The sequence below is a fragment of the Herpailurus yagouaroundi genome, unplaced genomic scaffold, assembly GCF_014898765.1.
Source record: "Herpailurus yagouaroundi ecotype Mexico unplaced genomic scaffold, PumYag 164, whole genome shotgun sequence".
Taxonomy (NCBI): Eukaryota; Metazoa; Chordata; class Mammalia; order Carnivora; family Felidae; genus Herpailurus; species Herpailurus yagouaroundi.
In genome coordinates this window covers 20893486-20918019 of record NW_024412405.1, presented here as the reverse complement: position 1 = coordinate 20918019, position 24534 = coordinate 20893486, and the positions used below count along the sequence as shown (strand labels likewise).

The window sequence follows — 24534 nt, the reverse complement described above, 5'->3', positions numbered from 1 at the left end:
AACTGACTCAAGTTACTAAAATTTAAGGGTCATTTACTTATTAAATACAAGGTCACAATATAATTGTGTCCTCTTAGTTTATGACATAGCCCATCACCTTTTCTAGGTGAAGATTGATCTCTATCCTCTGCCTGCCATCTAAATTGTCAGATATATAGTTTTATTAGGATTGACCTGTCAACCATGAGATGTTGTCAGACACAATCCTGGAAAATAGAAATAGTTTATATTTTTCCAGAGTTCCAAAATGTGTTCAGGCAAATCTCTAATATGTATGCCCCATTACAAGTGATTCCTCAATCAACATTCATTTTAGTTCAAGGCCAAGACCCGTAAATTAAAATTAATACTTGTGACACATCATATTTGGCAGGTGAGTAGTAGATCTGTGGCTACATATAAAAAGACTTCCTCTGAAATATAAGATGCCATATATCACTTAAATAACTCATTTTATGTGATAAAACTACCATTGTGAGAATAATTACTCCCACAGGGTAGGATGTATCTTTTCTATTTTCTCCTGTTAGAAGTTGTTTGGACCTTATAGAAATTACTTCGTATCTGATGGAAAATCTAGTAGTTATATTTCTAGGCTTAAAGTGCATTGCTTTACTGATAAGCTAATTAGTTACTATATATTGTTACCACATGCAAATAGTAATGTTAGCCATCGTGATACAAAAATAATTAAAATGACAAATACAGCAGAATCCCTGATTCGGAATTCATAATTTAATGAATATGTATATCCCAATGCCTCTTAAATCTAGCTGGCAAGAACTGATCTTCAAAATATCTTTCCCATGTAACAACCAGCATCAGAAAAGAGCATAAATGTGTTTTTCAAAGGCTAAAACTGAATTCTATTACCTTATCTTATATCTTATTATATTTTCTAATTCCTTTCTGATATCTTTAGCATCCAATTATTTTACATAGTCAACTGGGCACAAAATCACATGCATTTGACCTAGTGCAGTGTCTCTTCCCTTGCTTTCATTTTTACTAAGAAGCCAGATTGGTGTCAGGTCCCCACTTGTCTATAATGCTCGAGCAATCATCACCTCAGTCCTGATCCCAATTCAACTTCCTGGTTGGCATTCTGGACGGGATCATCCTAACCAAGCAAAAGAGAATAGTGCATTTAGGATCCATTTTTTAAAATTATTCTTTCCTAATGCTTTACATTACTTTTTGTGAACCCTGCAAGAAATATAAAATATTTTGTTCTTATAGGGATGTGTAACTAAAAGCTTTTTTCACCCCACATTTACCAGTCCCTTTTCTTTTCTTTCTTTTATCCTTTAATCTACTTTATTTAAAATGTGTAAAAACAATCTCTGACTGAACTATGCAATCTGTGTCCATATATTGGCTAGAGGTCCTGTTTCAGGGTAGATCTGGGAGTCTGCAAAGAGGTCAAAGTCAAGCTATTCCTGTAGTTGCTTAAAAAGACACATGGCTGAGCAACTAGAGTTCATTGTGCCTTTATTTCTAAAATAATTATGGCCAATTTGAAGAAATGTGGGATGGAGTAATTATGATGTGGCCTCTGCCTATTATCCTGGCTACTTGCTGCTTTTTACCATCTTCCACTTATCCTTACACATATACTTGGATTATCAGATTGTTAACACTTTCTCTAAGACATTATGAAGTTTCATGTTCTCTGTATATACATTTATTTTTGCCACTTAACGAGGAACCCTTGTTACTCCTTTCAGCTCAAGGACCTTTCATGTAGGCTGTAATCTGAGCTCAGATAATATGTTTTCTATAAAGCTTTGCTGTTACAGTTTCCACTTTAATACACTCTTTTTATATTTTGCCTATTTTTCTAGTTTTATATATATATAATGAATTAATAAAAAATTGAATACATTTGTTTACATTATATAAAAATGTAAATAAATAAATATATATATATATCCATATCTATAAAATGGTTTAATTTATTTATTTATATGGCTATCATCCTCCTACTTTTGAGCTCCTTGTATTCTAGTCAACAATCTATCCTCTATTAACAGATGTTGTTGTACCCAAGATGCTCAGTAAATACTAATCAGTAACCAGCAAGTGATGGACTAAATGAGTAAATGGAATGATAGTTCCCATTGGTGGGCAGACTCAAAGACAATAATGTTGGTTTAAAAATATTCCTTTCCAAATGGAATATTGTCTACCTGATACTCTCTTGCCCCTTAATTATGAATTTAATGTATATACATTTATTAAACATAGGATATATTACAAATAATTTTATAAAATATGCATACTTAAAAAAATATTCATTCAGAGACTACAGACAGCAGACTTGGCCCCTCTCTGGCTGGGAACAATCTCTACTTATGTTGGGTAGCAAGCCATAGTGGAAGCTGCTACATGTAAATGTCACCAGTATAAGTGGTGCTTAGGTGACCACAGCATTTGAAAGACTGAACATTTACTAAGCTTTGTTATCATTTAGAGCCTTCACAATAAAAGTACTGGTTTTAGGGGATCCAAACTTTAATTCCTACTAAAGCATCATGACTATATGATTCCCCACAAAATGTTAATTTAAGTCTGGGTCACTAGACAAACTTTCAGATCCTTTAAGATCCATGCAGATCAGTTAAGTGTATGAAGGTATTGCTTGGTGCATGAAATATGCTTAACAGTTCTGTTAAAAGGGAGTATATGTCCTTCTTAAAGACACTGATATTAAGAAACAAATAAATACATCCTCCAAATGTCTAAAACAAGACATTTATGCATTGACCAAATCAAATCAAACTTCAGACTAAAGCAAAATAAGATGAGGATAGGGTGCCACGGTGTTCACTGTTTGATCAAAAGCAAAGAATTCTTATCCATAACTTCACTTACTAACTTGTACTATTTGATTCTCCTTCAGAATCCTTGTTTGGCACAATCATGTCACTCCATGGTTATCATTTCCCTAAGTGTTTTTTTTTTAACGTTTAAAAAAAGTTTTATGGAGGTATAATTGATATACAAAAAAAACTGCTCATATTTAATGTATACAATTTGATGAGTTAGCATATATGCACACATTGTGAAACTATAACTACAATCAAGGTAATAAACGTATATACACATCATTCTCAAATTTTTCCTTGTGTCCCTTTGTTCTTTGAATTTTTAAATTTCATTTATTTCATTTTGTTTTGTTTTTACTTGTAACAACACTACCTAACATGAGATCTACCCTTTTGACAAATGTTTAAGAGCACAGTATAGTATTGTTAACTGTAAGCATATGTTTATACAATAGATCTCTAGAACTTATTCATATTACATGACTGAAATTATACACATTGAAAAACAACTCCTCATTCTCTTCATCCTCTGCCCCTGGAAACCATCCTGTACAATTTCTGTAAGTTTGACTACTTTATATATGTAAGTAGAATCATGCAGGAAAAGTCCTTCTGTGAGTGACTTTATTTTGCTTAGCATAATGTGCCCTGAGTTCATCTCCGCTGTCACAAACAGCAGTTATTTACTTCTTTTTTCTTTTTTGGCTTAATAATATACCATTGTAGGAATATACCACATTTCCAATCCTTTCTTCCATCAATGAAAACAGGATTTTTACATAGGTTGGCTTTTGTGAATGTTGTTGCAATGAACATGGAACTGCACATACCTTCTCCAAGATCCTGATTTCAATTCATTTGGATAAATACCCAGAAGTGGAATTGTTGGGTTATATGATAGTTCTATTTTTAATATTTTGAAGCACATCCTTTCCACTGTGTTTCCACAGCAGCTGCACTATTTTACATACTCAACCATAGGGCACAAGGTTCCAATTTCTCCAGATCCTCACCAACGTTTGTTACCTTTTTTCTTTTGTTTAATAATAGCCATCTTAACAGATGTTATGTGATAACTCATAGCTTTGCTTTACCTTTCCCCTGACAATTAATGATAATGAACACTTTCTATCTACATCTTGGCCAATTTTACATTTTCTTTGGGGAAATATCTCTTCAGGATGTTTATCTATTTTTTTAAGTGTTTATTTATCCCTAAGACAATGCGAGAGACAGAGTGCAAGCAGCGGAGGGACAGACAGAGGGAGACACAGAATCTGAAGCAGGCTTCAGGCCCTGAGCTGTCAGCCCAGAGCCCAACACGGGGCTCGAACCCTTGAACCGTGAGATCATGACCAGAGCCAAAGTCGGACACTTAACCAACTGAGCCACCCAGGCACCCCTGCATTTGCCTATTTTTTTTTTAATCAGGTTATTTGAGTTTTTGCTTTTGAGTTGCAGGAATTTCTTATATATTTTGGATATTTTTTTAATGTTTATTTATTTTTGAGACAGAGAGAGACAGAGCATGAAGGGGGGAGGAGCAGAGAGAGAGAGAGGGAGACACAGAATCCGAAGCAGGCTCCAGGCTCTGAGCTGTCAGCACAGAGCCCGACGCGGGGCTCGAACTCACGGACCATGAGATCATGACCTGAGCCGAAGCTAGACGCTTAACCGACTGAGCCACCCAGGTGCCCCTATATTTTGGATATTAACGCCTTTTCAGATACATGGTTTTCAAATATTTTCTCCTATTTTGTAGGTTGTCTTTTATTCCATTGATTGTTTCTTAAAATCACATAATTATCTCAAAAGATACAGAAAAGCATTTGACAGAATTCAACACACTTTTATGATAAAGACACTCAACAAATAGTGTATTAAAGGAATGTACCTCAAGTAATAAAAGGCCTATGTAACAAACCTACAGCTAACATCATACTCAATGAAGAAAACTGAAAGCTTTTCTCTAACATCAGGAACAATGCAAGGGTGCCCACTCTTGCCATTTCTATTCAACATGGTACTGAAGGTTCTAGCCAGAGAAATTAGGGAAGAAAAAGAAATAAAAAGCATCCAAATCAGACAGAGAGATGTAAAACTAAGTCTACTGCAGATGACATAATCTCTTATATGTAGTAATCCTTAAAGACTCTCAAAAAAAAAATCTGTTAGAACTAATATTCAGTGAAGTTGCAGGATATAAAATCAACATACAAAATCAGTTTCATTTCTATATACCAAAAATAAATTACTCAAAAAGAAATTATGAAAGCAATACCATTTATAAGAGCATCAAAAATAATAAAATATGTAGAAGTAAATTTAACCATATAGGTAAACATTTGTACCCTGAACACAATAAAACACTGCTGAAAGTAAGGAAAGAAGACACATATGATTGGAAAGACAACCCATGTTCATGAATCAGAAAACTTAATATTATTAAAATGTCCTTACTACCAACAGTAATCTACAAATTCAGCATTATCCTCATTAAAATACTGATGGCCTTTTGTAGGGAAAGATTGGAGAAAATCTTAGTATTTATACAGAATCACAAGAGACACAAAATTGGCAAAGTGATCTTGAGAAAGAAGAATAATGCTATAGATAAGACTCTTCTTGATTTAAAAATGTATTATAAAGCTTTAGTAATTAAAACAGTATGGCACTGGCATAAAGACACACATGGACAAATTGAGCAGAATAGAGGGCCCAGAAATAAATTTAGGCATATATGCCTAATTATAATAATTTAATAAACATAAAGCATGTATGGTCAACTGATCTTTAACAAGGATGCCAAGAATATACAATATCAAAAGTAGAGTCTTTTCAACAAATGATGTTAGGAAAACTGAATGTTAGGAAAAATGTGAAAAAAAATGAAATTGGATCCCTGTATTATACTACATGTAAAAATCAATTCAAGACAGATTAAAAACTCACACGTAAGATAGGAAAATGTAAACCACTAGAACAAAACAGACCAGAAAAGTTTCTTGACATTAGCTTTGCCAATGATTTCTTGGGTATGACATAGAAAGCACAGATACCAAAGAAAAAATAGACAAGTGGGACCACATCAGTTGAAAAGCTTCTGCACAGTGAAAACATAATCACCCTCAGTTTTAAATATTCCACTCTGAATTGTTAGCTTTTTGACCTCAACATTCCAGTAGAGTTCAGCTTGCAAACTGCATTTTATGTTCGTAAGTGTGAAAACTAATTTCTGTTAGCCCTAACCCATCAAAAGACCTCTGTCTATACTGGACCAGTCTCTTCACAGTTATCATGAGAGAGAAGGAGAGAAAATTAAAATATCTGGATTAGACCTTAAAAAAGTTATGTTAACAAGAGCAACTTTATTTGGACTATTCAGGAGATTTTCTTTCAATCATTCTAAGTTAGCAGACAAAAAGGTAGCTTCAGATTTCAGGATGCTTCTTTCACAAAGAGAGCGCAAAACATTCTCTATGTTAGATAACACTGAAAAATAATTTGTTTTTCATATTTCTATTTAATATGCTCCATATCCTATGAGCTCCTGACACTTTGCTTACAAGTTAACTGTCAACAGTTGACAACATATGTCATTTGGACAAAGATACTATAATTATCACCTTAAAGGAAATACAATTATACTGATTCTACCTGTGAAAACCATTTCTTAAACAGACCTCATACTGAGTTCATTGAGTATCAGAAGTGATATTGGAAATGTATCTCTAAAGTAAAAAACTAAGTAGTTTTCAGAAAGTTATTTCTTGTAGTAAGTTACATCAAGGAGCTCTAAGAAAATGGCATCACTTTTTTTTTTTTTTTTTTTTTTGAGAGAGAGACAGACAGAGCATGAGTGGGGGAGGGGCAGAGAGCTAGGAAGACACAGAATCAGAAGCAGGCTCTAGGCTTTGAGCTGTCAGCATGGAGCCCTAAGCGGAGCTCAAACTCAAGAACCATGAGATCATGACCTGAGCCGAAGTCGGAAGCTTAACCAAACCAAGTTCCTCAAATCACTACTTAAAGCAATTCTTTGGTACCTTCAAGATAATTTGATTAGAGAACAATGTTTTTCATGTCATTACTGAATAATTAATTCTAGATTGTCAAGAATGGTTAGACTCCACGTTCAACTAACTCATAAAGTCCATTTCCTTATGTAAAAATCAAAGAGGCTAACCAACAGTTTAATCTAAATTATGATTTTCCCATTGCGATCCCCAAATCGGGGATTAAATTAACGATGTTCATTTAATATTAATGAATATTCGTATTCATTAATGGAACTTGATAATGATTAAATAGTTCTCTTTCTGCCATTCCGGAAAGCAACAAAATACTATTCTTTCCTATTTCTAGTGATCTGATTTATTGTCTTAAATATCAAAAAACCCCAGAAATTTAAAAAAATCAAAGAAGTATAAAAGTGAACTATATATTAGGCAGAAAAAAAGGGAATATGTGTGTTTACTGTATTTTCTATTTTTCTATTATATATGTAATACATTAACCTTTAGTAGACACTTTTGGATATTTTGGCTTTGCATAGTGACATTATGCCTACTCATGTATTTTTCCAAATTTACGCAGCATCATAATGAAGGTGAATGTGTATTTCCTCATTTTTGTGCATTTTTGGACAGCCACTAGAGATGATATCACATAGCCACATAATAATTTTTTCTTCTTCAAGGTACACAGGGGTATTTTTAAGCAGTTAGTCAAAGGTCTTTGTAAAGTTCATTTATCTGTACTCTGAAAGAATTATATAAATCCATTGCTTAAAATCTCTACCCCTCCCTTGTCTGGCAGGAATCCCATGAGCTTCTTTATCATTTTCATAGTTTATGAAGACACACGCCCCTGTTTTACCCCATGTTAAGGAAAAGGGAAGTCACTGTTTTACCATGTTGGCCATGGAAAACACATAAAGGTGTCTGAAGATCTCTCCTTTAGTATATCTTGTCCTGCACTCCTTAAAGTGGTTATTAGTCTGCAGGCAGATGTATCTCCCACCGCTCCCAGGCCCCCACAGAGTAACATTGGCCATGGGGCTTCAGGTAGGTAGCTGAAGATTTCCATCCTCAGGCAGAGCACTGTACATTACAGTCAGACTCAATATTGCCTGTGGTTTGAACATTTGATAGATTATAAAGAACACACGAAAATATATTATTGACTTCTATTTCTGAAGTGTTATTTTTTAATATAGGAAATATATTTTAATTTTTTGAGAAGGAGAGAGTGGATGTGGGTGCACATGTGAGCAAGAGAGGGGCAGAGGAAGGAAGAGGGAGAAAGAGAATCTTAAGCAGGCTCTATGCCCAAAGTAGAGCCCCCCAGGGCTGGATCTCACAACCATGAGATCATGACCTGAGATGAAATCAGGAGTCAGACCCTTAACCAACTGAGCTACCAAGCACCCTTATTTCTGGGTATTTTGAAATTTTTTTTTCTAGGTATAGCAGATAAAATACACTCTGCTTCAGAGAAACTGATGTAGCCATGATTTTAGGAGTCATTAAGATGATTCCTAAGATAAAATGAAATAAAAATATTTCACTCATTTTGCTGATTGATTATCCCCAGTTCCCTAGAATTTTGGTGAGGACAACAAAGAGCATAATAATGAGGTTTTCTTCAAAAGCCTATTCGTGATTCAAAAAATATAATCTTGTTCACGATTTTCCTATTTTTGCTCTTGTATTTTCCAGAAGAGTTCACAAAATTTTCCTCTACTCATTTTTCATTTTTAAATAAGAAAATTATTTTCTATAAGTAACATTTTACCACTATTCCTATGAACATCCACAGTAATATGGTCAAATCTATATTATGTTGCATAGCATTTAAAAACAATATATTTTATTTTTTCAGAATAATGTTTTACAGAAATAATGAGCAGAAAGTACAGAGAGTTCCCATATACCTCTCCCACTATATTCCTTCGCCTAGTTGTTTTTTCACATAGTTATCTTTACATCTTGCATTAGTGTGGTTATCACTAATAACCTTCACATAGTTATTTTGTACATCTTGAATTAGTGTGGTATATTTGTTAAAATTTATGACATGGTATTTATGTTATTATTAACTAAAGTCCATATGTTTACATTAGAGTTTACATTTTGTATTATTTTCTTTGGGCTAGGACAAAAGCATAACGCCATGCATTCATTCTTACAGTATAATACAAAATAGTCTCACTTCCCTGAATATGGACTATCTTTCACCTGCTTATCACTTTTGCTTTCCCCCCAACATTCTGGCAACCAAAGATATTTTCTTATTGTCTCCATAGTTTTACTTTACCCAGAATGTCATGTAGTTGAAATTGTGCAGTATGTAAACTTTTTACAGTGGATTCTTTCACTTAGCAATATCTATGTAATGTTCTTCCATGTGTCTTTGTGGCTTGATGGCTCATATCTTTTTACTGCTGAATAATATTCAAATGAATAAATGTGTTACAGTTTGTTTATCCATTCACCTATCTGTTGCTTACAGTTTGGGGAAGTTATGAATAAAGCTGACATAAACATGCGTCGTGAAGGTTTGTGTGGACATAAGTGTGTAACTCATTTGCTGGAAATTACTAGAAACATCTAGGGATGTGACTGGTATGTCTATATGGTAGGCTAAGTTAAGATTTGTTAAGAAACCACCAGACTATACAGCAAAATAGCTATTGGATTCCCATCAGCAACAAATGACTCCACATCCATGTCAGCATTTGGTGTTATCAGATTTTTGTATTTTTTGTCATTCTGGGGACACCACGGCATCTCATTGCTTTAATTTGTAACTCATGATATATGAATTTGAACATCTTTTCATATACTTGTTTACCTCTATTATATTCACAGGTAAGACGTCTATTCACACGTTTTGCTTGTTTTTTAACTGGATTGCTTTCTTACTGTTACTTATGCACCTCAATTATATAAGCTTATATTCTTAATAACTTGTTTTTGTAAAGATAATTTTCCTAGGTACAGAACATTTAAAATATTGTACTTTAAAGCTCCTTATTTGAATGAAATTATAGAAACATTTAAATAAATAAATAATTTTTGAATGGAGGATATCACAATTTCCTCGATATTTTAGATACATATTGTTTATATTTTAAAGATAAATGGGAATTTTTGCCCAGCTTTGTACATAAATTTTGCTAAAACAGCTCAAGCACAATCTTTACAGACTATCCAGATAGACTTATTTTTTGACAGGACAAATTAAACTGCCCATTTAAAGGATCTGCAGTTTTGTATATCAAAAATTTTGTCTATTAGCAGGTATGCTCAGTATTTTAACACAGAGACATGGAACTTAAACTGTTCAAACAGAAATACCTTACATTTTAATAATATCATAAAATTGGGCCCTGAAATCACTTGTAAAATGTTCTGAGTAATTGAAACAGGTCTTACATAATTTAAAATGCTTCTGAATGAGGCAGCAGAGACTACTTAGAAAGATAATTCAACAGTGTATGGGAGCTCAGGGATTATGGAGCAATCCTGATTGGAATTGACTTGTACTAAAATCTGTATAGAATTAAACATAGGAGAACAGCAATTTTTTTTTGAAATTGAAAGGAAACTTATGTCATAAAAATAAAAATAAGCATAGCATGAATATAAGAGAGTTGAAAGAAGACACATTTAAGTACTGATTCCAAACCCTATTAAATGATTTGTATATTAAATATATGTCAGGGGAAAATATTTATCCAATTTTATGTTTTATTTTAGGTTGTTATACCCAGTGTATTCAGGGTCAATCTAAAGTGATATTATATTTTACAGTAGGAAAAAAAGTGCATGATATGTTTTAAAGAGATTTTTCTTTTGAAACTAGTTTATAAACCCGAATTTTTCAGTTCAAAGAAATATAATAATATAAATCAACATGTTTAAGATACAGTTTTTGTTCTTTTTCAAATTTTGAATAAAGGTTCAAGATATTTATGAGTATTTTTTATTTGAAATCAAGGTGTAAGAGTTTATGTGTTTGTGTGTTTGGTAAGCCATAATCTTTCAAGTGAGAAAAAGAAATATTAACAAATTTCAGGTCCTTTGAAATCTAACAATTTAGGATTTATTTTTTGCTTGTATGTTCCTTTTTTATGGATGTGTTCCCTATATGAAAGCCATTTTGTAAATGTATTAATTTGCATTTTTAAGTAAATATATCACATCAATACTATAGAAATTTTATTTTTTGACAGGGCAATTCCACTTCTAGTAATCTTTCACAGGTGTAAAAGAATGTTTGCTTACAGTTTATGAAAGCTGAGTAAGTATGAATGTCTCTTGATAGTGAAATGATTAAATATATTGTGACACTTCTGTATTTTAGAATATTATTTACCTGTTTAAATGTCTTAGACCTATAGTTACTGATCTGGAGAGAAGTAACTTAGACTAAAAAGGGTAACATAAGAAGTACATACAGTAGAATTCTCTTTTATAATAAAAGATTGCATAAAATACATTCACATTTATATATTTTTTAATTGTATAAAGATAACACTAGAAATGAATACTTAGAAACTAAGATCATGTCAGGTTTTATTTCTGGGTATTGGATGTTTACTTTGTAAATACTTAAATCCGTTTTGTTTAAATTTCTCCTCCTATAGTTAATTATCAGAAGGCCAAAATGTATGCATTTCAAAGAATCACATAGGGATCCTTTTTAAGTCTAGCCCAAGAATCATCTATTTTTTTGCTGTAACACAGCAATCAGATAATCACTGCTTTGAAAGACCAAATTCCTTATGGGGATAGATTTAAGATAAATATGGCTAAAGTCTTACATATTTGTACCAATGGTCCCATTTGTCTCTTCTGAGTTGCAGGCCACTTACTTTCTTTCAAATATACTTCTTTGAAATATCTAAAGAGAGCAGAAATCCCCCATCTCTTTCCTGTTCATTCACATGCTGCCGGCCCCCTCTCAGTCCTCCTCACCCAAAGCACACACACTGCCTACCCGTTTGCGGGTAGAACATCTGCAGTTTCTGTATTCATTTATCTTTAAATGTGGTTTGAGTCCTACTCTAGGCTAGTTACTCCACTATCCAGCTTTCAAATCTTTCTTAATGTGTCTCAGTGAAAACCGAGAACCCCCTTCCAGATACGGTCTGTCTAGATCAGCCAGAGCTATCGTCATGATTTCTCTCCAGCTATTCTTACTGTTACCAAGGGAACTGTAACCATAAAATTGCTAGATTATCATAATTTTACATCAGCTAACACTTCTGTGTTTGCTCTAAATGATGCTCATAAGCTATGCCTTTTCCTGTCCTGCATTATAAAGCTCAGTTTAAACATTAATTTGGAGCTTTACTGTTGTTCCTACCAAATATGGACTTGGTAGATGGAATGTAGTCTTGTTGAACCCTTAGGAATTCTGATTTGGAATCATCCTCACATTCTCATTGTCATGGGAAATTTTATTAACAGTTTATTGTGTTTCATCTTTAATCAAGTAATTTACAAAAATATTAAAAAACACAGGTCCTAAAATATAGCCCAGGTTTTTTTTAATAATCCACATGAACTCAATTAGCTATAGTTGATTTATATTTTAGGTAGGCTCTTTTGTTTCCAAGAAACAAACTTCAGTCCTAATAAATGATATGTGTGTGATTTTATTTAAAACATGTGTGGAATGGTATACAGGGCTAAGCTCTAGTAGCCACTAGCCACAAGTAAATATTAAGTACTTCAAATACGACTAGTCTGAGTTGAGGTATGCTATAATACACATTAGTTTGGGGGAGAAAAGGAATATAAAACATCTCAATCAATAAGTTTTATGTTGCTTACATATTGGTATGATAATGTTTTGGAAAAATACATCACATAAAATATATGAAAATAAATTCTACTTGTTCCATTTACTTTATTTAATGTGGCTCTTAGAAAAATTAAATTATTTATGTGACCTGTATTGTATTTCAGTTCAAAACTTCCTTTAGGGGATAACATTTTCAAAGTCCATAGACGGTACATACAAGTCACAAGCCCTGGAAGATTTAAGGCCATTCTAAGCCAATAAGTAACTGCAGCAGTTAATAAATCTTTCCACTAATGTTCCACTATTAATATGACTGCTTACTGCTATCTGTATGCTTCTTTTTGTCATGCTTATGCTATAAACTGTCTCCTTCATCTTCAAAGTTTTCCTTTCTCTTTTGGTTTCTATATTCACCTAGCATTCTTTTATTATATTTTCATGCATAAAGAAAATCATAATCTTTATTTATACCTTAACATATAAACCCATTGCCAGTTCTGAAATACTTAAAAATTTTCCATTCATGTATCCAGAAATGAAACTTGAAACTGACTGATACAGTAATATTTTCTAACCAGGGGCACATCAAAAGTTTCTGACCACTCAATAAATTACGAGTTCATGAGAAATGTGGTAACCTCATCATTTGAATTAACTAAGGCTAGTGATATTTCAATCATATTTTTACAAAGAACTTCCAAAATTTAGATATAGTACACTTATATACACTGTTTCATCCCAATATGCCACTATATTAAATCTCAAATCTTTATACATGCATACATACACACTGCTGATATGCATGATTTAATCAACAAAACGATTAAATCAGAACACTGTGGTTTAAAAATGTGCTCTATCCTAATTTCTGTGAATCAGGAATGCAGGTGTGACTTAGTTTGGTGCCTCTGAATCAGAGAGTTTCATGAGACTCTAGTCAAGCTTTTAGCCAGAGCTACAGCCTCATCTGAAATCTTAACAGGGGACATTAACTGAGTTCAAGTCTAAAGCTCAACTGAGGTTAATTCTGAAATCATCTACAAAATTATTGGTAGAATTCAGTTCAGGACGTGGTACTAAGGGCCTCAGTTCATCACTACTGGCCAGTGGGCTCTCTCTATTCCACACAACACAGGGCTTTCCATAGAGCAGCTTATATATAGCATGACAGACGTTTTCCCTAGAAGAAGAGAAAGCTTGCAAGTTAAGCCACACTCTTTTGATAACCTAGTATTGTAAGTGATATTTCATTACTTCTACTGTATTCTAAATCAATGGAAACTCCAGTCTGTTTTTTTTTTTTTATTAAGCCATTCCTCTGCTTAAAAAAATACAATGAGTTTTCATCATATTTAAATGAGAATGATTCTTTAAACTGGTTAAAGTCCTAAGGTCACCTAACCCCTACATGGGCACATCAACCTTCTTTTGGTCATCTGAGAAAGCCAGTTTTCTTTTTTTTTTTTTTTTCTTGTTCTTGTTTTCTGATATTTCCAATTGTTCTTCTCTTTTCCTAAGACAATCTGTACCTCTGTCTTTGGATATCTGGATCCTTCCTGTCCCCCAAACAATAGATAAAATATTAGCTTCTCAGAGAGTCTGTCCTCTTTGCCTCATCTAGGATAGCTAACAAGCCACTATGTATTGTATCATTATTTTAATTCTCCATAGAGTGCTCACTACCACAGGATGTTTTTCTTCTCTACTTTATACTTGATTATTTGATGATCTATCTAATGGCCTACAAAGGGGCTTCAAAGGATGGCAGGAATGATCTGTTTAATGAGATCTAGACTCCCAAACCTAGAAATTCGATTATTACATAAAAGTCACTTAATTTTCAATAAAACTTGAGAAACATTCACATAATATTGAGTAAGAAGCATTCTGTGAACCAAAGGAAAATATGTGAACCTAAAGAGAGGGAAAATGACACATTAACAGGGAAAAGGACAAAAAATGGCTTTTTTTTTCTGTAATCAATGAAAATGATTTCTTTGGTTCATGGTTTCCTTCCATTTCTTTTCAATTTCTGCTCCTGATTGATCTTCCAGGAACAACAGCAGCAGGCAGAGGCTGCAGGGGTCTTCAGCAACATCAGCCCGCTGGTTTCCTCCTCGATAGCATCAGTGCTATTCTAACCCAACAAGTTTGAGTGAGAGTGGCTGAGTGTCCAGAATCTGAGGGACACATGCAAGTCATGTGTTTGAGCCAAGGCACGTAAGGAGCTCTTCCTGCCTTCTACTCTTTCATAATCCCCTTTCTCCTTTGGCTCCACCAACAAACCGTTTCTTCCAACACTTATGTAGCCAATTTCCCATAACAAATAAAGCTGAAATCTTTAAACAATGGGGATTTTTAATGGAAATTTAGAACAATTGTGCTAAAAACAATGACCACTGATATAATGGAAGAAAATACTACTGAACTGAAGAAAAGTCAGTGAATGAAGCTTGAAAAGGCTTGCTATGTGCCATATTAAAGGTGAGGATATGTGATTGCAGGAGTTCCATCCAGAAAACCTGGGCTGGCTGATAGATAATCTACATTTTCTTTTCTTGTTTTTTAAGATTTTATTTTTTTAAGTAATCTTTATACCCAGTGTGGGGCTCAAACTTACAACCCCGCAATCAGGACTCACAGACTCTACAGACTGAGCCAGCCAAGCGCCCCTACATTTTGTCTTCAGCACACCAATTTATTCATCCCCAAATACTCCTTGATCTATTATTATTTGTAAATAAATAAACATAAATATTTCAGCAATGACAAAAATAACATATTTATTGCTCTTACGGGTCTTAAATTTAATGAAGAAAATTAACTATTTATAGACACAAATCAGAAAGACTGAGTGCCTTTTTTTTCTACTCTCATAACAAAAAAAAATCCCAGAAGTATTAGTTTAAGAATTTGAAGATGATTAAAAGATTAAGAGGTCAAGTAAGAGTCTTAATAATGATATACTAACATTTTTGTCATTCACTGGGAAACATCTTTCAGGTTAACAACTTAAATCCTCCTGGATTTACTTTGCATTTAAATATAAACACACACACACACACACACACACACACACACACACAAATAGTTAAGCAAGGAGTACTGTTTGACAAATAAGAAATGAAATTAAAATTTGTTTCTTGTAATCCAAAAGTATTCATATTAACAAGTTGATTACTTGCATTAATACAGTAGCTACTGAAAGAGGATGTTGATGAGCAATAATTTGTTAACAACACAGGAGATTAGAGGCACGTTGTACTCAGGATTAAAAAGTGCCAAGTGCCTTATAATAGCAATATATGTAACTGACTTCCTAGTAAACATATTCAGAACTTGAGGAATTTGAGAGTTGAATTAATTGCCACTCCATGCCAGGCATAGTTCCAAGGATTTTTTTCATACATACTAACTTATAAATAGGATCAGCAACAAAATATGTGGAATTCACTGTCAAACGGAAACGCAAGTCTCTTTGTTTAAACATGTTAAGAAATAAGAGAGCGACAAGAGGGCTGAAAGAGACCCTTCTGAAGAGATACTCGGATCTGTCCCTGATCACATAGCCACTAAGTGGAAGAGGTGAGATTCCAACGCAAGTAATTTCTGACTGGAACTTGTGCTTACCTTTGTTAGGCTATAATGCTTCTTCATCCCACCATATGATAGAAGATCTAAGTAAAAAGGAGGTAATTTTTTCTGATACATAATTATCAGAAAATTTCTTGACCTAGAACAAACATCTAAGTCATTCCCATTCTATAAACATATATTTAATATAAGATTACAAATTAATGCCATCAGTTTCAACCAATTCATAAAATAGTTTTACATATTCTCTTCCAAACCACAGTGCTTCAGGTTAATATATTCTTTTTTTTAAATTTTTTTTAACGTTCATTTATTTTTGAGACAGAGAGAGACAGAGCATGAATGGGGGAGGGGCAGAGAGAGAGGGAGACACAGAATCGTAAACAGGCTCCAGGCTCTGAGCCATCAGCCCAGAGCCCCACACGGGTCTGGAACTCACGGACAGTGAGATCGTGACCTGAGTTGAAGTCCGACGCTTTAACCGACTGAGCCACCCAGGCGCCCCAGGTTAATATATTCTACCTCAAGTTAAGTAAATAGCTTTTTCCCTTTAAGTCTAGGTGAGAAGTAATAGTTAAGCTCACAGTGCATTTTCAGTGGAAATAGTAGAATCCATTACCCTAAACAATTTATATTAAACGAGTCACTCAATGAAAGCTAATAATTTCACAGTAGAAAACATACACGTGCTTTTTCTACTAATAATATATCCTGATATCATTATGTAATATATTAAGTAAGCACTTTTGTTTTTATGAAAGATTAATTTCCTTTCTTTTATCACTTAAATGTTTTGGAATGCATTTATCACATATATGTAAAAAAAAATCTCAGTTTTAATTAGATCAGCATAGTATGATTATATTAATTACTGAGCATAATAAAATTTTGTGTATAGGAAATATTCTAGTTCCAATAAATTTCATTTTGTACCTGATTGATAAATAATGATAATTTGTTATTGTTTATTATATGAACTTCCCATTTCAGAAGTTATTATAATTACTACCAACTTACTGGAATTGATTTTTTTAATTAAAAAAAAAGTAGTTTTGTCACTTTTCTTTAAGAACAATGCAAGAAAGAAAAGAGACAGTGACAGGTAGACATATAGATACAGAGATGAGAGAAAGAGGTGATGTGAAATGTGCCTATTTTTTTCAAAGATATATTACCTAACTAGATTGGCCATAAGAAAGAGGAGTACTATGGATTCTTTTTATTTTTAAGGGAGGAAAACTTAACAGATCTAATGGTTAAAGTTAAAGCTACTAAGAATCAAGTATTCTTGAAGGTTCTTTAACTATGCTATTTTGTACATTACCTCGAAAAAAGTCTAGTCAGTCATGTGTTTCACTGAGTAACATAGTCAATCCAGTCAAATGTGTATAAATGTACATCACTGACAATAGGGTCTGAAGCAGAATTTTATCACAAAGTGATTTTTCACAAACTGTAACACACTAACACGTTGCCTTTCTGGTTTAACCTGAGATTTAATTTTACTTTTTATTTATTTAAAACAAACTAACGTTTGTTCATTTTTGAGAGACGGAGCCCAAGTGGGGGAGGGGCAGAGAGAGAGGGAGACCCAGAATCTGAAGCAGGTTTCAGGTTCTGAGCTGTCAGCACAGAGCCCCAAGCGGGGCTCAGACCCAGGAACCTGAGATCATGCCCTGAGCGGATGTCAGCCACTTTACCGACTGAACCTCCCAGGTGCCCCAGCCTGAGATTTATTTTTAAAGATAACAGGCAGTAGCATTATTAGTCTAATATTTATATGATCTAATGGGGGGGGGCTATTTGTTGATTTTATTGACAAATTGTTAATTTCTTCAAATCCCTTTAATCCATTAATTGCATCTCTTCAATTTCACTGCATTGTTTAGTATTTACAGGTTATATTATTAGCCTTTTTTTTTTCAGGAAGTAACTCTAATTATATTTTACTGTAAAACCAGAATGATTAAAGAACACAAAAATTTACTTTTAATAACTTCTTAAAACTTTCTTTAATCCTCTATAAATGATTTGTTAATATTCCTTTAAAACTCAACAGTTTAACATATGAGCAGTGTGAGATATTTTATTCCAAATAAAGATTGTAGTTTTAAGGTGTTAGATTATTTTAATAACTTCCTGAAAAAAGTAAATAAATTAACAGAATCTATATACTTCAAATATATTTTAAATAAAAAATACTAAAACAACACCACTGGTTAGTTTCAGAAATTTCTTGTATGTAAAAAATAGCCCTGGTATTGTGAATCTCAATGGGTTTTCAGAATCTTTTGTAGCTATACTAAATTCTTACTCAGACACTGCATTTCTCCAACTATCTTAAATAGGCATTTTTAAAAAAATTTCAATAGAGGTTAGGGCTAACTCTTGGAACTCCATTACATTTTATTAAGTTATATTTGGAGAAACTCAAAATTATTCTTTGAGTTAAATTTTGTACATTATTATTGTTCTCAATTCTTTGTCTCAAACATCATTTTTACATGAAACACAATTATCATTAGCATCCATTGAGTTATAGCAATATATCGTTCCCCAGTATCCCTGGCATATATCTTTAATGTTCATCAGGATTAACTCTCTGAACAAGGATTACAGAATTATTTTTTTGAGACCTTGAGCTGACTTTCTCTCTTGGCTTTTAGTAAACAGTAATTCACTCAAAATTCCCTAACTAATAAAATATCATTTTACAGGGGAGGGTGAGTGCAAGTCTTCTAGGAATTACCAGTATCTATGCCACTGATGTTGAATATTTCTATCCTCTTCAATGACATCTTATACCCTGCCTCCCACCACAGCAGTTCGCAACAAACTGGTTATACAGTTATATAACAGCCAGATACTAAATCAAAGACACTGAAGAATATTTTGAAACCACATTTTCATGAGACTTTTCAAACTCTATTATGATTTACAGAATGATACTTTGGAATCAGAATGATTCCCTGAGAGGAATACCCAAAATGGGTGCTATATGACCATGGTATCCGAGATGTCACTAAATCATGTCATTTATTGCCCATATATTAATTTTCAATTTCTGCATAACAAAATTAACAGAAATCAAGTGGGCTAAAACAACACTCTTTTATTTTGTTACAGTTCTTTTAAAATTTTATTTTAGAAATAAGAAAACATATTCTGCAACCTATAAATGATAAACCTAATAAAACTCTGAGACAGGGTATTAAATAGATGGATTATAAACATTTACAAAAATAAGATCCTTACTAAAAGTCACTATAAAATTCTCCAGAATCTAACAGTTCTTTAGATCAGAATTCTGGCAAGCTTAGCTGAGTACTTTGCTTAGGATCTCACAGGGTTAAAGTCAAGATGTCACCAGGATGGCCTCTATTCTGAGATCTCAGAGCAAGAATTTTATTTATCAGTCATATCTCAATAAAGCTGAAAAAATAAGAGCCCTAACAGATGTTTCCAGGTTGGGTTTCAAAATTGCTCAGGACTCATGACTCCTTTTTTCTTTCAGTTTTCCCCAATTTTGAATGGGAATTTCCTATGCCTGTTCCAACATTGTATTTTTCAAGTTAATGACTTGTTTTCTAGATTCACAGGTCAAGAGATATGGAGGACTTGGGCCTCAGGATGGATTATATCCAGAACTTTATCTAAACCTGAATTAATTTGTTTAGATAATGAAATTTGGGACTTTGAAGCTGATGAGATTTAGATGAGATTGGTACCTTGAGTTGATGGTGTAATGGGTTGAGCCTTCTGAGGAATATTGGGGGTGGGTTGAAGTTACTTTGTGTGAATATTGGGGATGGATGTGAATCTTTGAGGGCCAGAAGGTTTATTGCTATAGGTTGAATGTCACCCACCCACAAAACACGTCCATGTTTTAATATCTGGAAACTGAATATGTTAGCTTATATGGAAAAAAGGACAATGGAAATTTGATTGTTAAAGGTATTCTGATGGGAAGGTCATCCTGGCTAATCCAGATGCGCCCAATGTTATCACAGAAATCCTTAAATAAGGGTGGCAGGAGCATCAGAGTCAGAGAGAAGGTGGTTTGATCTCAGAGACAGAGGTCAAAGGATCTCTCCTTTCCTTCAAGTTTCCAGTAATGTGCGTCTAACTTCCTTCCGACCCCTCAACATCAATGTCTTTAGTGCCCTATTTCTAGTAACCATTTGTTCAAGGAAATATAATCTTGTTATCATGCTCCTGGGTGGCTCAGACGGTTCAGTGTCTGACTTCGGCTCAGGTCATGATCTCATAGCTCTGTTCGTGAGTTGGAGCCATACACAGAGCTATGGGCTGACAGCTCAGAGCCTGGATCCTACTTTGACTCTTTGTCTCCCTCTTCTGCCACTTCCCCCGACTCACACTCTGTCTCTCACTCTGTCTTTCTCAAAAATAAATAAACTTTAAAAAATAAATAAATATTTTTTCCAGTCTCTCCCTGCTGACCATTTCCCCAAAAAACTTTCATATTTAAAGAACTCATTAATGCAGTACCCATTTCCAGGAATGAAAATGGTATTAATTTTCTACTGGTGTGCAACAAATTCCCATAAATTTAGCAGCCTGCAACAACACTTCTGTAAGTCATAAGTTCGGTAGTTAGCTGGGTTTTCTGTTTTCCAGTTATAGAAGGCTAAAGTCAAATTATGGAGTGGGCTAGGTTTATATATGGATGGTCTGGGGAAGAATCTTCTTCAGAGCTTATTATGATTATTGGAACAATTCAGTTGATTGTGGTTTATAGGTCTGAAATACCATTTCTTTGATGTTTGTCATTTGGGGTCTCTTCTTTGCATCTATAAGCTGCCTATCTTTGTTCTTGTGAGTCCACCCCTCTCTTCAAACCAGCAGAGTGCACTGAATCTTACACACTTATAACATCTCTGATTTCTGTCACAGCTAGAGAAAACTCTGCTTCTAAAAGAATTGAGTAATTACATTAGGCTCACTGAGAAAATCTATCTTTTGCCATATAATACAATATAAGCACAGGAATAATACAGCAGGGCAAAGGTCATGAGGGCCATCTTATTTTCTACCTGCCACATCACTAGTTTTTCATTTTATTATTTGTACTGTGACCACCTCTTGGAAAAGCATAAATTTTACAAAAGGTAAAATTTTATGACAATTGATCTTGATGCCTACCTGATTAGATGACTGCAGGATTAACTTCATTAGCAATTGGTTCTCATTCACCAATCTTCAGTTTCTCTAATATTTCAGTATTACACACTACATACTAACAATTCTCTACCCCAATGACCCAGCCCTCCCACAAAAGTACGTATAAGAGGTAGCCTTTTAAATTGGAATGTAGGCTACAGCAAATATTTTAAAAGGAAATTCATATGTCTGCACAAAAACCTATCCACAGATGTTTATTGCAGTTTTATCCATAACTGGCAAAACTTAGAAGTAACCAAAATGTCCTTCAGTAGGTAAATGGATCAATAAACTGTGCAACATCCAAACAGTGGGATATTATTCAGCACTGAAAATAAATGAGTTATCAAGTCATAAAAAGACAGGGATTAACTTCAAATACATATTAATAAGTAAAAGAAGGCGATCTGAGAAGGCCACATATTGTATCATTCCAACTGTATGACATTCTGGGAAAGGCAAACCTATGGAGACCGGAAGGATCAGTGGTTGTTGGAGGTGGGTGAGGGAGGTAAAGAAGCGGAGCACAGAGGATTTTTAGGGCAGTGAAAATACTCTGCATGGTATTATAATGATGGACACATGCCATCATACATTTGTCCAGAACCACAGAATATATAGCACAAGGAGTGAACAGTAATGTAAATTAAGGGCTTTGGGTGATTATGATGTATCAGTGTAGGTTCATCAGTCTTAAATGTACCATTCTGGTGGGGGAATGTACATAATGGGGGAGGCTATGTATGTGTAGGGGCAGAGGGGTTATAGGAAATCTCTGTACCTTCCTTTCTTTCAATTATGCTGTGAACTTAAAACTGCCCCCCAAAATTAAGTCTAAAATAGCAACAACAAAGGGCGAATTCATGACCTGCCTCTGCCTTGTCCTGATATCAAGAATCTTCTTAAACTAACTGATATAATTTTGATGTACTATTAATTCACACAAACATAACTGTATTGTATAAAGAAGACATTGATTTGTTGTGTGAGTGTTCCAGCAACAGTATGCAGAAGTATCAGATTCTAGTCATGGTAAGGATCAACTACATCGTCCACAGAATTCCTAAAATCTGGTCAAATACCATGTTCAAGATCACGTCAAAAGGCCTAGAGGGGACTGACAACATCATGTGTGGGATCCATTGTCTTACAAGACAGTGTCTGAATTCTAAATTCTCATTTTATGTGTTGTGTAACATTGTGCAATGATCTCATTGAAGAGAGGCTTATTTGTAAAACTAAAGGTTAATCGTGGAATTGCTGTCAAAATATGTACTACACTTTAATAATCTTCTTCCTCCTTTATAATTCATTTCAAACATGTATGATTGATTTACCATTTAAGAAACTGAGAACTCTGGCAGGGAATGAAACAACTATGCCATGATTGATACTTGCTTTGTATTGTGTTTCTGTCTCCTATTCTGATTCATGATTCTGGTTAATTAATGTTATAATATTGACTTTTTCAAGTGACTGAAGTGAAAGGAAATCTTTCCTATGAGGAAATTCTGTAATACGCTCAGATCATCTGATGTCACCCAAAAAACTGTGAAATGTCTTTTCACTTCCGGTGTCAGAGAATAGCGTTAGAATTAACTTCTAATTCAAACACCCCCCACACACCTCCTTATAAGATTAAATTTAAAAAGATAAAATAATATGCTCAGGAAAAGCATAAAATCAATATTATTAGGATCTGAATTAGAGTGGATTAAGAGACCAAGAAATTGCTTATCACTTGTTTTCTGCACAGGAAAGAATAAAATGAAATATATTTCACAACACCACTATCACAAAGATTTTCAGCCTATAAGAAAAGAGAAAGTCTCAACTTCCCAGAAGTAATCTGAAATGGGACACACTTTTCAAAATATCACATGGAAGTGTTGGAAAATTTGAAAGTAGTGGAAATTGATAGGGTCTAGTCTCCTGTGAAATTGAGCAATGCATATTCCTTAGCTTACAAAGAAGAATAAAATAGATCAGTATCAGTCAAAACCTAAAGTCTGCAGTGCTATCAGCCTAGAAGAATAAACAAAATATATTATGCTGTTGCTATGGGAACAAATTCCTCTTGGGTGTAAGAGAAATTTCTTTTAACAAAAATTCAACTTGAACCACTAATATAGGAACAATTGTAATTTTCAAAGGGAAGGAGAATTAGTAGATATAGGTATTCATTGAAAGAATTTCTTTTCAGTTTGGATTTTATAAGTGTTGTGACTTAAAGCCTTGAGACTTCCCAATTATGGTCAAGAAACTGAGCCACCTTGGGCAGTTAGTAGATAATTTTCTTATATAAAAGAGAAATGTCAAATTCAGAATACTTATTAGGTAAGTCATTCATGAAAACTGCTCTTTAGAAACCACATTTACACTCTCACTAAGATTATAACATTACTCCAAATGCTCTTTATTAGAATTTCTTTCTTCAAAACACAAAATTAAAAGAATGGAAATGCAGGTCACTAAATGTGAGATAATATTTGAAAAACACATAACTGATATATAGATAATAATATATATATATATATATATATATATATATATATATATATATGATTGTGTAAATCAAGAAAGACAACCTGACTGAAAAATGGGCAAAAGATGCTTAGCCAAAAATATATGTAAAAAGGTGCTCAACTATATTAACAATCATGTAAATGCATGTTCAGAAAGAGGAATGAGACATAGCTACACACTCACTTAAATAGTTCTAAGGGAAATACTGGCAAAGCTAAGTGCTGCTGAAGATATGGATCTATAGGAACTCTCAAACACTATCAATGGGAGTCAAAATCTTCCAGTTGATAAAATTCTTAGAAATATTATGGCTAAATTGAACATGTTTATACCCAATGGGAATGTGTGTACACATTCATCAAAATACAAATGAGAATTTCTATCAAAATATTATTTTTTTAACATTTATTTTTGAGAGAGAGATAGAGAGACAGAGCGTGAGCAGGGTAAGGGCAGAGAGAGAGGGAGACACAGAGTCTGAAGCAGGCTCCAGCCTCTGAGCTGTCAGAACAGAGCCTGATGCGGGGCTTGAACCCACGAACTGTGTGACCATGACCTGAGCTGAAGTCGGATCCTCAACTGACTGAACCAC

The 24534-nt window shown here is 33.8% G+C and overlaps 1 long non-coding RNA gene across 1 annotated transcript in view; it reads right to left on the bottom strand.

The window, feature by feature from the left end:
- Positions 1-14068: 14068 nt before the first annotated feature.
- The window catches only part of LOC121037938 (uncharacterized), a 116432-nt gene continuing 105966 nt past the window's right edge, over positions 14069-24534 (bottom strand). Inside the window, exon 3 of the long non-coding RNA XR_005794069.1 lies at positions 14069-14197. This is a non-coding gene — a long non-coding RNA (uncharacterized LOC121037938). The remainder of the gene's footprint in view (positions 14198-24534) is intronic.